The sequence below is a fragment of the Monomorium pharaonis genome, chromosome 4 (genome assembly GCF_013373865.1).
Source record: "Monomorium pharaonis isolate MP-MQ-018 chromosome 4, ASM1337386v2, whole genome shotgun sequence".
Lineage (NCBI taxonomy): Eukaryota > Metazoa > Arthropoda > Insecta > Hymenoptera > Formicidae > Monomorium > Monomorium pharaonis.
This window is the reverse complement of record NC_050470.1, coordinates 18,908,962-18,924,497: the sequence shown is the minus strand read 5'-3', so window position 1 is coordinate 18,924,497 and position 15,536 is coordinate 18,908,962. Positions and strand designations below refer to the sequence as shown.

The 15,536-nt window shown below is 28.4% G+C and overlaps 1 protein-coding gene across 13 annotated transcripts in view; it reads left to right on the top strand.

Moving 5' to 3' along the window:
* Positions 1 to 15,536, top strand: part of LOC105835119 (C-terminal-binding protein) — a 230,170-nt gene that overhangs the window by 40,635 nt on the left and 173,999 nt on the right. Inside the window, exon 1 of one of the 13 annotated variants that reach the window (XM_036285579.1) lies at positions 6,697 to 7,467. The exons of the other annotated variants lie outside the window; for them this stretch is intronic. The gene's annotated coding sequence lies outside the window, so the exon portion shown is untranslated. Of the gene's footprint in view, positions 1 to 6,696; positions 7,468 to 15,536 lie in introns of those variants that run through there. 13 annotated transcript variants of the gene reach the window in all.

Below are 15,536 nucleotides of genomic sequence, written 5' to 3'. Positions count from 1 at the left end.
GATACCAACCTATTTGATTCTACTTTATCCGATCTTACAAGTTTACCGTTTATATTGGTAAAGATATTCTTTTTTTTCAGTCTTGCAGTCTCATTCAATTTTTCTTCTCCGTTGTCCTTTCTTGTATCTACATGAACGTCCTCTTTGCTCGTCTTTTCTCTTCTGCATTTCTTCTTGCGAGGTCAATTCTTCTACTTCCGAGTACATGTTAAGCAAGGGGGTATTTCTTGTATCGATACCTCGATTTCTATCGCGTTGTTATTTTTATGTTGTTCTTTTAGTGTTTTATCCTGAGTCTTTCCATAACCTATACCGAATCCCCGTTTGAGTGGGAGCTTGTTTACAATAGTTCTCTGCAAAGTATCTATTTATGCAACAATTCCACGAAAGTTTTTTTTTCGGCAGATTCTAGTATTTATATTAGAGAGACACTATATTTTCTCGCACGGGCAAATCTCACTATAATCGACTACGCGGTTTAAACTGGTGCTCACCAAAGTCCATCACAAACAGTTTATCATTCAATGTCAACAGAACAAGTCAAGGCTGTGTTTTTTTGAAGAGTATTAGGTGTAAATCTGTCGATAATTGCAGTCGATAAATCATGGTATCAATCTGATTCCATGATAATGTAGAATATTAATTAATCGGCAGTGGAATGCTTCGAAGCATACGTACTACTGTGATAAAAAAATAAGGTGAATTTTTTATTTAAACTTCGCGGGTACTCTAAAATCATGAAATTTTTTTTATGGGTTGGTTGGTAGTACTGTCTTTGACATCTATGCAGAGTTTCATGTCAATATATTCAATTGCTGCAGAGCTACACGTGTTTTTGTAAACATATAAAAGCGAGTTTTTCGGTTTTCACTATGTCTGATTTTGTTGAGCAAACAATTTGCATTAAATTTTGTTTGCGGAATGAAGATTCTGCCGCGGAAACGTTGACGATGTTGCAGAAGGCCTTTGGTGATAAAGCTATGTCGCAAAAAAATGTTTACAAGTGGTACAAAGACTTGAAAGAAGGCCGAGAACGAGTTCAAGACGAACAACGCCCCGGACGACCATCAACATCTACCAATGAAAGCCACGTCAAGGAAATCAAAGATTTGGTGCTCGAAAATCGTCAATTGACAATTAGAGACCTTGCTGATGCTGCGGGTATTTCATTTGGATCAACCTAAACCATTTAAAAAAAGCTTTCGTGCTTCAGACGCGTCAAATTTCGATTGGTTTCAAAAACACTCAGTTTCGTCCGGAGCGCTGTTCGTCTCGAACTCGTTCTCGGCTTTTTTTCGAGTCTTTGTACCATTTGTAAACATTTTTTTGCGACATATCCTTATCATCAAAGGTCTTCTGCAACATCCTCAACGTTTCCGCGGCAGAATATCTATTCTGCAAAATTTAATGCAAATTTTTTGCTCAGACATAGTAAAAATCGAAAAACTCACTTTTGTATGTTTACAAAAACACGTGTAGCTCTGCAGCAATTGAATATATTGACATAAAACTCTGCATAGATGTTAAAGGTAGTACTATCAACCCACAAAAAAAATAATTTCATGATTTTATAGTACCCGCAAAGTTTAAATAAAAAATTCACCTTATTTTTTTTATCACAGTATATAGCAACAATAAAACTTAATAATCAACAATTTCTACTATTTTAAATTTACTGCTTAATAACTTTATGAATTTTTCCATTAATATATAATAAATTTATAAACTGATAATAGTCCGTGCATAAAACAGTTTTTGAAAAAGAATTGATAAAGAAATTTAGGAAAAATGTAAAAAAATTGATGATTTTTACACCTTTTTGGTCGCCATATTAAATCCGCCATCTTAAAAATTGTGTATTTAATTGAAAATGAACTGCGAATATCAATCCTATTATTTTCAATAATAATAAGCCGTTAATTGTCTGCAATTTACGAATTATTATGGAAAAAATACGATAATTCGTAAATTGTTGCAATTTATCTGTCATTTTTCAATGAAAATGACAATTTTGACAAATTTTGAAAATATACCTTTAAAGTACAAATATTTTGTACACCGATGGTTGCAAAAAGTTGAAGTTCCATATTATTTTGATGTAAAAAAAAATTGAAAAAAAAGTTTGCAATTTTTTCGTATTTTTTTATTTAAAACTAGCCATAACTTTTTTGGATTATTTTTTTACACAAATTTTGACGACGGATTCTGAAAGAGCGTAAAATTTTACGTAAGAAATCATACTTTTCAAATTTTTTATAGAACTATGACGTAAATAAAGTCGCTGAAAATTATGTTGAAAATGCGTGTGCTTGGGCGTTAATAGGTTAATAATGTTATTGAATTAATAAAACCAATTCTAATTACATTGATTTTGTTGATTCAATTTTTTTTCAGCATATTCTGACTCATACTGAAGATAGCTAAAAGATATTTAAAAAGCCAACAGAAATATACATATATATTTTGAAGCATATATATTATTTCATTATATTATATAAATATTAAAGATTTTTTACAAATAAATTTACATACTGTTTATTGTGCTGACTCATTTTTTTTTACAAAACGCGCATTTTGCATCTGCTATTTAGCTTTTACTTTTTGAAAATAAATTGTAAATCACTTTCTATATTAATTATAATTTGTTCTCTGCGATGACAGTCACTCACGAAATTAGCGAGAGAACTAATTAGTGTTGTGGAAAAAAGTTAATATGCGTAGAGACTTTCAAGAATACTTTAATATATTTGAGTATCAACTTGACACGTCTTTTTAATAATAAACTGGACATCACAAACACGCGTTTCGCACACGCTTTTTGATTTTTTATTTTTTACTTTTCGAAAATAAATTGTATTAATAACTTTCTATATAAATTTTTATTTGCTAAATTTGCGATGACATTTGCTCATGCAATTAGTGCAATAAGAGACTTAATTAGAGTATTGTAGAAGAAAATTAACAATAATTTGAACTATTTGAGAAGACTTTGAGAGAAATGAGTATTGATTTTACATTTTTTTTAGGTAGGAAATATTCAGAAATTTATTTTGACAAAACTACTGCGTTGTAGCGAATCTTCTTCAAACATGACGTTTCTTTGTAAGTTACAATTTTTTATAATCTTAATTTTAATCTTCTAAAGAAGAAGAAAAGATAGAAATGTAATATATTTTATATGCTTTTTCCATGAAAAATTCGTTATTATACATATATTTTTTTTCAGTTTCATATATTCGTGAAATTTATACGTGTATATATGTGTAATATTGGAGCGTATACCCTCCAATTTTAAGCAAGTATTAAAGATTATTTATTTGTACTTGTATTATTTTAACTAGAATTAAAATTAGCTTTAATTTAGATTGATATTAATTTTAACTTGGATTGAAATTTACTTTGATATCGATATTGATATATACAAATATGACTTTTGCAGACAGAACACAGAAACGCTTACCGAACGGCAAAAAGCGATGTGGTAGCTAATAAACTGCTGGTTTTTACAAAAAAACAGCATGTTGAATATTACATTAAAATAGCGCATAGTATTATTTCTTCAAGATCTAAAATCATCCCTTTTTTGAGTTATTAAAATCCAAGCGCAATATTATACTGGAAAGCTTAATGATTTCTATTTGCACCAACCTGAAATAATAGCATTTTTTATTAATAAAAACATATATTTACAAAAAAGTAAAATTATATACAGAGTGTCCCAAAACATGTGGGTCAACGCTTGTAAAACGATAGAAGGAACCGAGATGAACATAAAAGTCCAATATTGTTTTGGGTTAGGTCTTGGGTTAGGACCATCAATAATCGAGGTATTAATTTTTCAAATTATGCGAATGAGAGCGCGCCGAGGGAAGAGCTCGATCCGCTTGAGCCGTAACATGGAAGAAAAAATCTATCGTGAATGTATGATAAGCTTTCATTAATTTACTGTTTACAATTACGATAGAAATTAATTAGATTATTTGCAGGTTCCATACGTTAATATCTCGATTATTGGTGGACTTAATCCAAGACAATATTGGACTTTTATGTTCATTTTGATCCCTTCTACTTTTTTACAAGCGTTGACCCACATGTTTTGGGACACCTTATATATTATAACTTCAAACATTTTGATCCCTGTCCAATTATCTTCATAAATTATAACCTTTAATGTATTATGTTACATAGTATGTTTGCAATTATAATATAAATTGCTTTTTTTGTACGATAAGTTTATTTTCAATATCAACTTATCTGATAGTCCTTTGCACTTTTAATATTTTGATATTATATAATTATTATGATGTCAAACTTACCCGAGGTATGCACGATCACCGTCGCAAACGTAATTTTTTTCAGAACACAACGCTCGTATGATTGTGTGACGAATAAACTCACTATTCGTCACACAATCGCACACAACACTTCCGCGCGAAATATATCAAAAAATCACGTAAGTTACGACACAACTTCGCGAGCTATCAACATTGCCGCGAAATTTTTATCTCGATCGCCACGCGGCGATCTCGTCGACCACCAATTAGGTATGCGGAAAGCACCGTCAATACGTGCGATATATGCGACTCCAAACATCCACTTCAGGGCCAAAATTGATTTTTTTGTTATGGATAAGTAATTAAAAATATTTTAATAATTTAAAGTAACAAAACACAAAACAAAAATGGGTTTTTTGTTTTATTTTTAAATTCAATTAAAAGCAAGAAATAACACTTTATGTTTATTTATTCTGCACTAAATGATAATATTTTACATTAAACTTTACGAAAAAACAGTTAATATCTTTTTTGCAAAATTTGATTTTACTTCATACAGAAATTTTATAACATTCCGTATGAACTAAGTAAAAAATACCCGAGTGAAGAATTTTTACACTTGCCCTTTGCTGTTAGGGACACACTGGGTCTACCGAGCGGTAAACTAATGCTTGTAACTTCGAAATTTCTTCTCCCGCGTCCGGCTTTTCCACCCCTTTCCGTTTAAAAACGGCGCTTATTTCAAAATTTGCTCGGATTACGCAAATCCAGGTTATATCCTAAGAGTTAAAACACAATATAAATTTTAATACGTAGTTCATAAAATTGAAAATATGTTTAAGATAAAAGTATATGAAGTAGTATTAAACACCAAGATCTAACTTCGGCTGTAGTAGGCGCTCTTTTATTTATTTGTAAGATTACGCTTAAGTTTAAATTATTATTGTTTATTATGTTTTCAGTTTATTCCAATATAGTCTTAATAAAAAAAGAGAAATTAAAGAAAAACTAGAGAAAAACTTACTCTGTAAGACGCAATTCATAAGATACAACAAAAAAAAGAAATTGCAATAAGAAATTATCCAGCAAACATCAATTAACAGTTATATAACTATTGATTATAATTTCTTATTCAACAATATAATTGTTATATAACTTATTGCAATTATGTAACATTTAACAGTTATATTGTTATAACAAAATTATGAAAGCTATGCCAACAAGCTCCGGTCTTCCTTAAGTAAAAAAATTATTATTTGTTAGTTTCGTTAATGTTATTGGTAATTTTTCCCAACCACGGTTCCATCCCCAAATGGGCTAAAATTATTTGTAATGGCTTCTTATGGTTAAAAAGTAATATAAATTACAATTTTCAGTTGAGGGAAGTACAAAAAAATTTATAAAAAAATACAGCAGCATGAGTATGCTCTATGACCACATGCGCATGCATTTTAGTGATTTTTTGCTAGATTTGCGAAATTTTAATTCAAAATATAAATAATATACAATTTACAATAAAATTTTAAATACAATTTTTTAGGGTATAAAAAGTGCTTCCTTCCAATGACAAAATATTAAGGTTATACACGGATTAACGCGACGTCCGATATACGTAAACAATTGACACACACGGGGAAGGCTACAAGGAGGGACCTTTGGCCCCCCTCCCGCACCCACCCTGTCTGGTTGCCCTAGGTAGAAGTGTGCAAAAGTACGGTGCGTATTTTGTTGATAATAAATTACGACTTAATTGCGCATTTCTACCCAGAGCATCCCTACCGACGGGATGGATACGAGAGGGGGTCGAAAGGTCCCCCTGCACCTCTTTATACATTTTTTTTGTTTATACATTTTTTTCTTGTACTTCCCCGACTTAAAATGGTTATTTACATTACTTTCTAAGCATAAGGAACCATTACAAAAAATTTTAGCCCATTTAGAGGTAGAGTCGTGGTTCGGAAAAATTACCATGTTATTAAACACTCTACTACAGGTTTTACATTGTAACAAACTGTATTCTAATATTAGAGTAAGATATATGAATATATCTTACTTAGTTAATATATTTAAAAATGCATATTGAGTTAGGTGTTTTTTAGTTAATATGTGCATGATGAATAATCGTAAAAATAACACAAGAAAGTTAGAGAAAAATTTAAGGTCCTGGAAAAAATTTTTTTTTGCTAAGTTTGCTGGGCACCCTGTTTAAACTATTAATAATATTTTTATTAATATGCATCAATAATATACATATACATATAATATTCTACTTTTATTACTTCTCCAGAGAATTTTCTATCAGAAATGTCTGTCTTTGATTATTTAAAGTGTTTTTTATGTTAACAATAAAAATGCATCAAGATTTTTATTTAATAACTTATTTTTTTTTGTAAAATAAAAATAAATCGGAAAAAACTGAAATAATGTATATAGCATTATATTAAAACGATTCAGAATTTTATATAGAAATTACAAGTCTCGAATTAGCTTAAAGACATTGCTACATTTCGTACTTCTTCTGTAATCGTTATCATCGTGTGACTGTTACTGTCGTTGTTGTCGTCGCTGCCGCTGCCGCTGCTGTTGCTGCCGCTGCGGCAACGCAGTTGATCCGAAAGTGAAGTACCGAATAATGGGAGTAGTGCATCGCCATTGTAAACAGACTCGAAGAGGCAAGCGAATGCAGTGGCGACTATCTGGGATTTAGTTTGGAAAAGGGAAGGGATGAAGGTAATGCTCGAAGTTCTGGCAGGAGAATGAGGATGGGGAGGGGATAAAGACGCTGACGAGAGCGGGATGAGGCAAGTTGTGATGGCGATGGCACGGAGGAGGGACGTGTCACGTTGAACGGCAGAAGGGGGAAGTTGCCGAGACATCGATCGGGTCTCGCGGCCATTGCTTGTGCCACACTCTTCCCTTTCCTCACCCTTTCCCCATTCTGTCTTTCTCTTGCTTTGCTCTTTCGGCGCTGTTACTCTAGTAGGAGTCAAGATGCCGTATCTCTCGGCACACTGCGAGATCAGGAGGAAACTCCGTGAAACTACTCAGGCCAGTCACTCGCTCGCTTTACGCACTTGTGTTAACTTGCCGCGGCTATGTGTGCGTGCGCGCGTGCCTCATGGATATATTGTATAGGGTGTTCGAAAATTATTACATGTAGAAAAAAGACAATGAAGAAAAGAGTAAGAAAAAGGTATTATTTGCAGCTTGTATAACAAATAAATTTTATATCATTGAAGAATCATTTGCATTGATCTTTTTAGTAATTCTCAGAATACATCCGATACAAAAATCTGTTTGAGGATTAACGATATTAAGAAAGGTTCTAAAAGACATTTTTTTAATTATTGAGATACGTTTTAAATCATTTAATTTTTTTAAAAACAAATTAAAAGCTGACTTTAATTTTTAATGTTATATATATATATTTATGACTAATTGCAAATTTTTTACATTAAAATTATAATAAAGTGAAATGTACTTGAACTTACTAAAAAGTACGAGTTTTATTAAAAATTTTTTTTCTCAAATTTTAATTTTATTATAAATAACAATATTAATTAACTCGAAAACGAGTACATTAAGAAGAACCTGTTTTATAAATTATTCGAAAGACTTGTAAAACAGTAATAGTTTTATAATATACGCACATTTTCTATTTTTTACATTTTACAAGGAGACAATTACCTTTTGTAATTCAGATTTTGATAAATTTTGAATACGTTATAGTATTAAATAGAAAGAACAACAAAGAAAGGATTATGTGAGTTAAGCGCGGATCTTAGTGCGTTAAATAATATTAATCTTAAAAAGTTACAAATCTATCATTTTTATGACAACAGTGAGATACAAGAGTCCGAACGCATTTCGATTTTTTCAAGACATTGTCAACGAGTTAAAATAATTTACAGTATGATGAGTTAAATAGAGTACGGAAAAAACCGTAAGTTATATGTTATAGTACATCTATATTTTTCCAATAATTTACGGTAACTAAAATCGTAATGTGCAATAATTTATGATCAGTGTTTAACGTTTTCCGTCTGCGTTATATACTATGTCCGTAAGTCTGAAACCCAATTAAGGTAACTTTCAATTACTGCTGCTTTAAGCACATAGTGGTAGTTGACATGCTTATTTTGCAATTTTTAAGTGTATAATAAACATACTTTTTTTATCATTCAAATAAATATTTTATGTGCATATAATAAAAGTAGCAATCTTTAAAAAAATGATTAATTATTTCAAATAGTGAAAGAAAAAAAGGTACCTGTAGGTAATAAGGCCTAAAAATAGAAAATACATTTAAAATTGTCTAATGCATTTTTTTCACTTACAAATATGTTCTGAGAGCTCTAATAAGTTGATGCATGTTCGTGGTATTGTGTCTCATTGCACTATCTTATTAGTAGCGTGTTTTGTCTTGGAGAGAAAGAATGCGTCTCTTAAATAATAAGATTTTGTCACAAAAAATCGTAAATATTTCCAAAAATATAAATAAAATGAGTAAAAATAAGTTGAATATAAAGACATGATAATTATTAACTATAAATGATTTCAAATTTTGTGTTAATATATTTATCGAAGTTTATTATCGTAGGCCTTATTTTCTTATTTGTGTTGTTTTTTCAAATGATTATTTTTTACGTTCTTTTCGATAGAAGTTGCAATATTATTTTTCTGTGTTTATGAAACTCCAAAGAAATTATTTATAACAAATATTGTTTATTTAATATTTTTTATTTTATTTGAAATTTAAGTTAACTAGGCCTTAAATTCTTCGCTATACATGACATATGTGCATTTCTAAAAAAAGCAAGTTAAACTACCGGAATTTTCATAGTGGCAAGTATTCCAAGGTGTTTTAAGGCTGTTAAATTCGAATTTAAAGTCCAAATTGCCAAATTAAAAATGGGGGACCAAAGTTTTCAAAAATAATCAGATTTTTTTGAAAAAGGGTTTTTATGGGTTTTTTGGGTTGCTAAATTAAGTTTTATGTCAAAATGCAAAATGGCGGATCCAATATGGCGATCAAAGTTTTTAAAAATAATTAAATTTTTTTGAAAATGAGTTTCTATATCGTATCCGCCATTTTGAATTTTGAAATTCTGATCTCAAATTCGAAATCAGTGACCCCAAAAATGTAAAGAATAAATTTGTGGATAAAATTGTAAAAGTTTTTACCACAAAAATAGCACAAAACTTTAATTTCTATTTTATATAGTTAAAGAGTTAATACCTGCAGATACCTTATAAGGTTTGAACATGCAAGTTAATATCCTAAATGTACTGCCTCTTCCTTTTTTTACTATCTAAAGTTACCTCATTTGTTGCTAACTCTACAAAAATTATATTGTAAGTAACTCGTTTTAAGTTTGTATTAAACGATTTTTGTTATTGAAAAAAAAAAGTATATATAATTCATATTTCAATATAATACTTTTTTTTCTAAAACTTATAACAGAAGTAAATTTGTTTGTTTATATTAAATTAAATATAAGATCAAGATTTGATTTACAAGCTTTGACTTAAAAAATTTTTTTTACTTTTTTGACTTATACTAAATCAAAGATACATATACATTAATCATTATACAAATGAGAAGAGAGAAATATCTTTGAGATACTTTAAATGATTTTTCATAATACTGTCATTTTAATAAATTAAAAAAGAATCTTATTACTTTTTATGTTTCTTTTTTTGAACTGTTATTTAACATCATATAATTGTTTTAATACATATAAAAATGGAAAAAGTATGTTTTTTTTTAAACAAAATGCAGTTTTGTTTTAATTTTATTTAGAAAATAATGACATTCATTTTCAGCTACACATCCTAATTTTTTAAATTATTTTATAAATAAAAACTTATCAAATATTTTTTATTATTTGTAGTTGCGCTTATGTGTCGATATGACTATTTTAATTTAACATTAAAACATTTTTAACGTAATGTTTGCATAATTCTTATTTTAATATTAAATTTTAATTGAAAAAAAGTAGCAGTAATTGGAGCACTGGTAATAATTAGAGACAGTTACTTTAATTAATATGGATGGGGAACGTCTATTAAGCTGACGCGGCCAATGCAGCGCAATCGAATAAAACATGCACAAAAATTTAATCTTTTTTTTTGTTGCTAATTTGTTGGTCTTTTTGCAATTTTGTTACTTGATAAAAATGGTTGTTTTAACTAATGTTTAAGTTTTAGCACGACTACATAAAAAAATATGAGACATTTTTTTAAATGTTATTTTGTTACTAATGAGTTACTTCATTGTCAAGTTCGATTGTATTAATTCAGAAAAATTATTCTGCAAATATCTTACATAACACCATAAAATATTTATTAAATATTTTAATGGATTTTTAAAGGATTTAAAAAATTTTATTAAATATTTTAATGGATTATATCTATAGAATGCTGATTTTTTTGGATCCGTTAAAATAACATTTTATTAATTAAAAAATTAGAGTTTTATTTTATAGTTTTTATAGTTGCTGAGTTCTTTATAAACATTTAGCAATTTTAATGTAATCTTTGGAAGAAAACTGAGATGATTTATTGCGATGGTTTATTACGATTTACTAAATCACTATAAACGCGTACTTATTCTTGTATAAGAAAAGCTTTTCTATAATGAGCATAATACGAAAACTTTGTTAAAAGGTTTATAACAGGGTTGGGAACTAACGAGTTTCTTGTAACGAAATTACAGTTACAGTTACTTTTTTTTGGTAACTAATAACTTCGTTACTTTTCTCCATCTGTAATTGTAAATTAACGCAGTTACATTTTTTTGGTAACTAATAACTATTTTGATAGTTACTTTAATAGTTTTTTTTTGGAACATACGCTAAAATTTTAAATCAACCGGAAAAAGTCGAGTCTACACAAGAGGAATTGTATCAATTCTTAAAATTGAATAATTCCAGTATTAATATGCTAAATAATTATACTGTAATTAAGAAACTTTTTATTAAATATAACACAGGCATTCTGAATTCTGCATCTGTGAAATATGTGTTTAGCATAGATGGCTCTATAATGACGCCACAAAGAGGTTATCTTAATGATATATTTAAATATTAAATTCTATAAAATTAAATTCTATAAAAATTTTTATGAAAATTTTGTAACAAAAAAAATATGAATCAATGTATGACAGCCAATGTATCGTTATATTTCATTTAATTGTGATAACAGTAATATACGATTTGGATTACCTTCACAAAGTTCTCATTTAGTGTACATGAAATAACTTGTTAAAGCACATAATTAAGCACATAATATACAACAGTTAGTAAAGCATAAAATGTAAGATTCTTATTTCTTATATTTAAAATGTACAATTATTTAAGAAAAAAGTAACTGAAAAGTAACGATTCATTATTTTTTTTAGTAACTGTAACTGTAACTAACGAATTATTTTCAAAATTGATAATTTGTAACTGTAATTAATTACTTTTTCAGTGAAAAAACTGTAACTGTAACTAATTACTTTTACAAAGTAATTTTCCCAACCCTAGTTTATAATACGCGGAAAATTCTGATTCGGTGTGTGATAAGCGTAAGATTATCGGTGACGGTTTGCAAACTCTTTATCGCTAAGAGTGTATAACTTTGAAACTTAAGGCTGATACATGTCGTCACTTTTTCCGCGAGCAGCCAGTGCATCTTTGTACATTAACTGCACTGTTCTTAATTAGTGCAACATTTGATCTATATAATACCTCTTATTATAAATTGGGATAATTCATAATGTAACTTTTTTTATTTTATCTGGAAAAGTAAATAAAAATGATAAAATGAAATACAACAGGCACAATAAAACAAGAGAAAATATATAATAAGTCTATTAGTCTGAAAAAACATGTTCCCTTTACTTTGCCCAAAACTTAATAGCAGAATTGCATTTGGTAGGTTCAAATCTATAAAAAACCGGTGAAAATTCAAGTTTCCCGCTTAGACTAAAATCAACGGTTTTTTTAAACATTGTTCTTTAATTTCCATAATCCATGTTTCACGGTTCTCTGTGCGCATCCAGAAACATAAGTTTTATTGATTATATTATATGATATTGTATACAAGTTGAAGCATGATTCACACGTTTTGTTGTATTTATAATTTGATTCTACTTTACTCTAATAAGAATACTTACATTAAACAGTACATTATTATTTTTAATTTCTTATCCTTAACTGATGCATTTTTAATAAATTACCTTTATAAAAAAGGCGTCAATTATATACGCTGTTCATTGAAAAATTATTGTACTAAAAAACCTCATGTAATAATATTCTCCTTAAAAAAATTGTATTATCCAATTCATATGTATTTTAAATACAAAAACAAAAACATATCTTCTCTACAAAAGTAAATAATTTGAAAATATGGCTAAACTATAAAAATGAATATTTATACGAACTAAAAAATGTATTCCTTATTTTTTAATATTAAAATGTTATATCTAATAATATGATTCTGTATATAATAAAATGTTCAAGCGTTTTTTCTTTCGACTGCTGCTTGGCAAAAACAAAGGGAGTATGCGTTTTATTAAGCTCGGTAGTTACCTTAGTTCTCGAACTACAACATGGTTTAATTTTAGAATATAAAATTTAGAATATAAATTTAATATTAAGGAAGGTAAAAGTGTATTAAGGAAGGTTTAAAGTGTATAGTTATTCTTAATTTATTTTATCAGATAAAATATATTTTGTTTATACAATCTCCCACTGTTTGCCAAGTGACTTTAATAATAGGAGTAGTATAATAAAAAGAAGTAAAATAATTCACCAATAAGATTTGTTCTGAGCATCCGTATAGGAAATATTATTTCCTATACGGATATGGAATTTATATTTGAGTCATTTAATAATAAGGGGAATAATAAATTAGTTTTAACCTATGGATTAACATCTGTCGTATATTGAGATCTATTAATTATATTGTGTTGTCATTCGGTTATATTTTATATATAAGGTCTAATATTTATATAAGGGGGGGGGGGATTAATGGTCTTTAATAGTATCTCGTTAGTATGTTACATTAATGAAAGGTTTCAGTAAAAGTTTGAAAAATATAGGATATATTGGAGTCGTAAGTATAGTGCATAATATATCTCTTTTGCTTTCTCTTTCGTTTACTGTCGATACATAGATGGTAAAAGTACTAATAAAGACACTAGCGGGCACTTACATTGCAACGATACTTTAGAAAGTTAGCCCCAGTAGTGTTAAAACAACGAACCGTACATTTCCTCGTCTTGCCTTTATCCCGTTACGTGCCTACGAGATTGACGATAACGACGATGTATCTTAACGCGAACAATTAATATTTTGGATTTTTAGTCGCGGTATCTTTGTTCATAAAGTATGTAGAGAAAAAATTAAAATGTGTCATAAGATCAGTATGATGTACAATTTTATGAATAAAGCAGTTCTTTTTTTCCGCTAGAAATTTCAACCAAAAATCTAGAAAATGGATATTCTTTAGAATTAATTTTTAACAAAATAAATGTTAGAAATATTTTATAGATACAAAATTGTTGACACAGAGTCGTGCCCCCATAGAAAATAAAAAGGAATCCGAAATTACCGAGGAAAAAAAACAACTAATGGTATTCCGTATGTTAAGAGTATATCGAAAGTAACATAAGTCATGAACAGATATGAATGCATTATTAGATATAGACCTAAATAATCTAAGTCTCAATAATCTAAGCAAGTTTATTAAACTACAAAAAAATAAAAATTTTTTAGCTTTAATAACTTTGAAATTTACGATTTTAAATAATGATATATAAAAATAAAGTGTAAAGACTTCAATGCCGTATATGTAGAGCAAACAACAAAACAATTAAAAATGAAATTACTAAAACATTTTAACAATATCAGATTGAACATATTTAGACCAGTTTGTTATTTCAGAACATTTTAAATTATAGTTAGTCGATTGGGATAATGTTAAAATCTTAGACTACGAACCTATTACAAATATAATTATTACAAAAAATTAATTTTTGAAGCGATTTATATAAAAGAGCAATCGGAATAGACTCAACTAAATAGTGATACAAATCTGTCAGGTGAATCATACTTTAATCCTAGAATGATATACCTATTTTTTTCCATCTTAATGTCATACTAGGTTAAAAATATATCCCATTCCTTCCCAAACATTCTGCATTGGACAGATGGACTGAAATCAATATTGTGCTATATGAATCTCTTTATCTTTTCATGATGAAGACGATGGTGTAATCCACAATAATATTCATTGACATTAAACATAATTAAAAAATAGTAATAATAAATAATAAATTAAACATAATTAAAAAATAATTTAAGTAAAATAAAGTTTGAAAAAATCGCAAAAATAAATTCTTTTAAAAAATCTATCGTATTTTTGTTAATTTTTAACAAATTTAAAAAAGTTGAACACTTTCGAAAAGATAAAAGATAGATCTAGAACATAAAATGGATTTTGGGTATTGTAAAAAAAATATAATTATTTTGACAAAAATTAAAAAAAGATAGCTTAAGAAAGTGAAAAAAAATGAATAGAAACAATCAATCTTTTTTAATTTGCTATAAAATTGTAAAAAATGTTTATTTTTTTAATATAAAATACATTATTAAAGTAAAAAAAATTATAATACTTTTATATTGACTCCAAATGGCACTCGCCACACTGTATTGTTCTGTGATTTTTACACAGGAACGTTATAGCTCGCATAAACGCAGCCGTAGTACCTCTCTTTTTATAGCAAGTGCCTGTTTGAACAAAATGTAAACACAAAAAAAAACAGTGTTTTATATGGCGATATCTGAACGAAATGCACAAACGTCAGATTGTAGTATAAACGTGCCCTATTTTCACTTTATGTCTGTACTGCTCAGAAGTTAATGACGTTCTTATACCAGCTAGTGTTTCTTGATTTTTAAGACTTTAATTGAATTATGATTGGTGTCCCGAGTCGATTCTTTCATCTGCTAAATTAAGAGATGAAATCAAATTTGCGTTGGGCTACAAAACTACATATGTATGGGTCTAATGTTCGATCGAAGGTTCGGTTTTGATTTTGGCTGGTTTCGGCTGAATCTTCGACTGCCGCCGAAACTATATTTAGCACATCTCGGAGTACTTGGCATATAACATTAGATTATTCAATTTTGATTATTAACAGATAACGTAAACATAATTCTAAGTCATATTACTGTCAGTAATCTATTGACCAATATTATTACTGAGAAATTA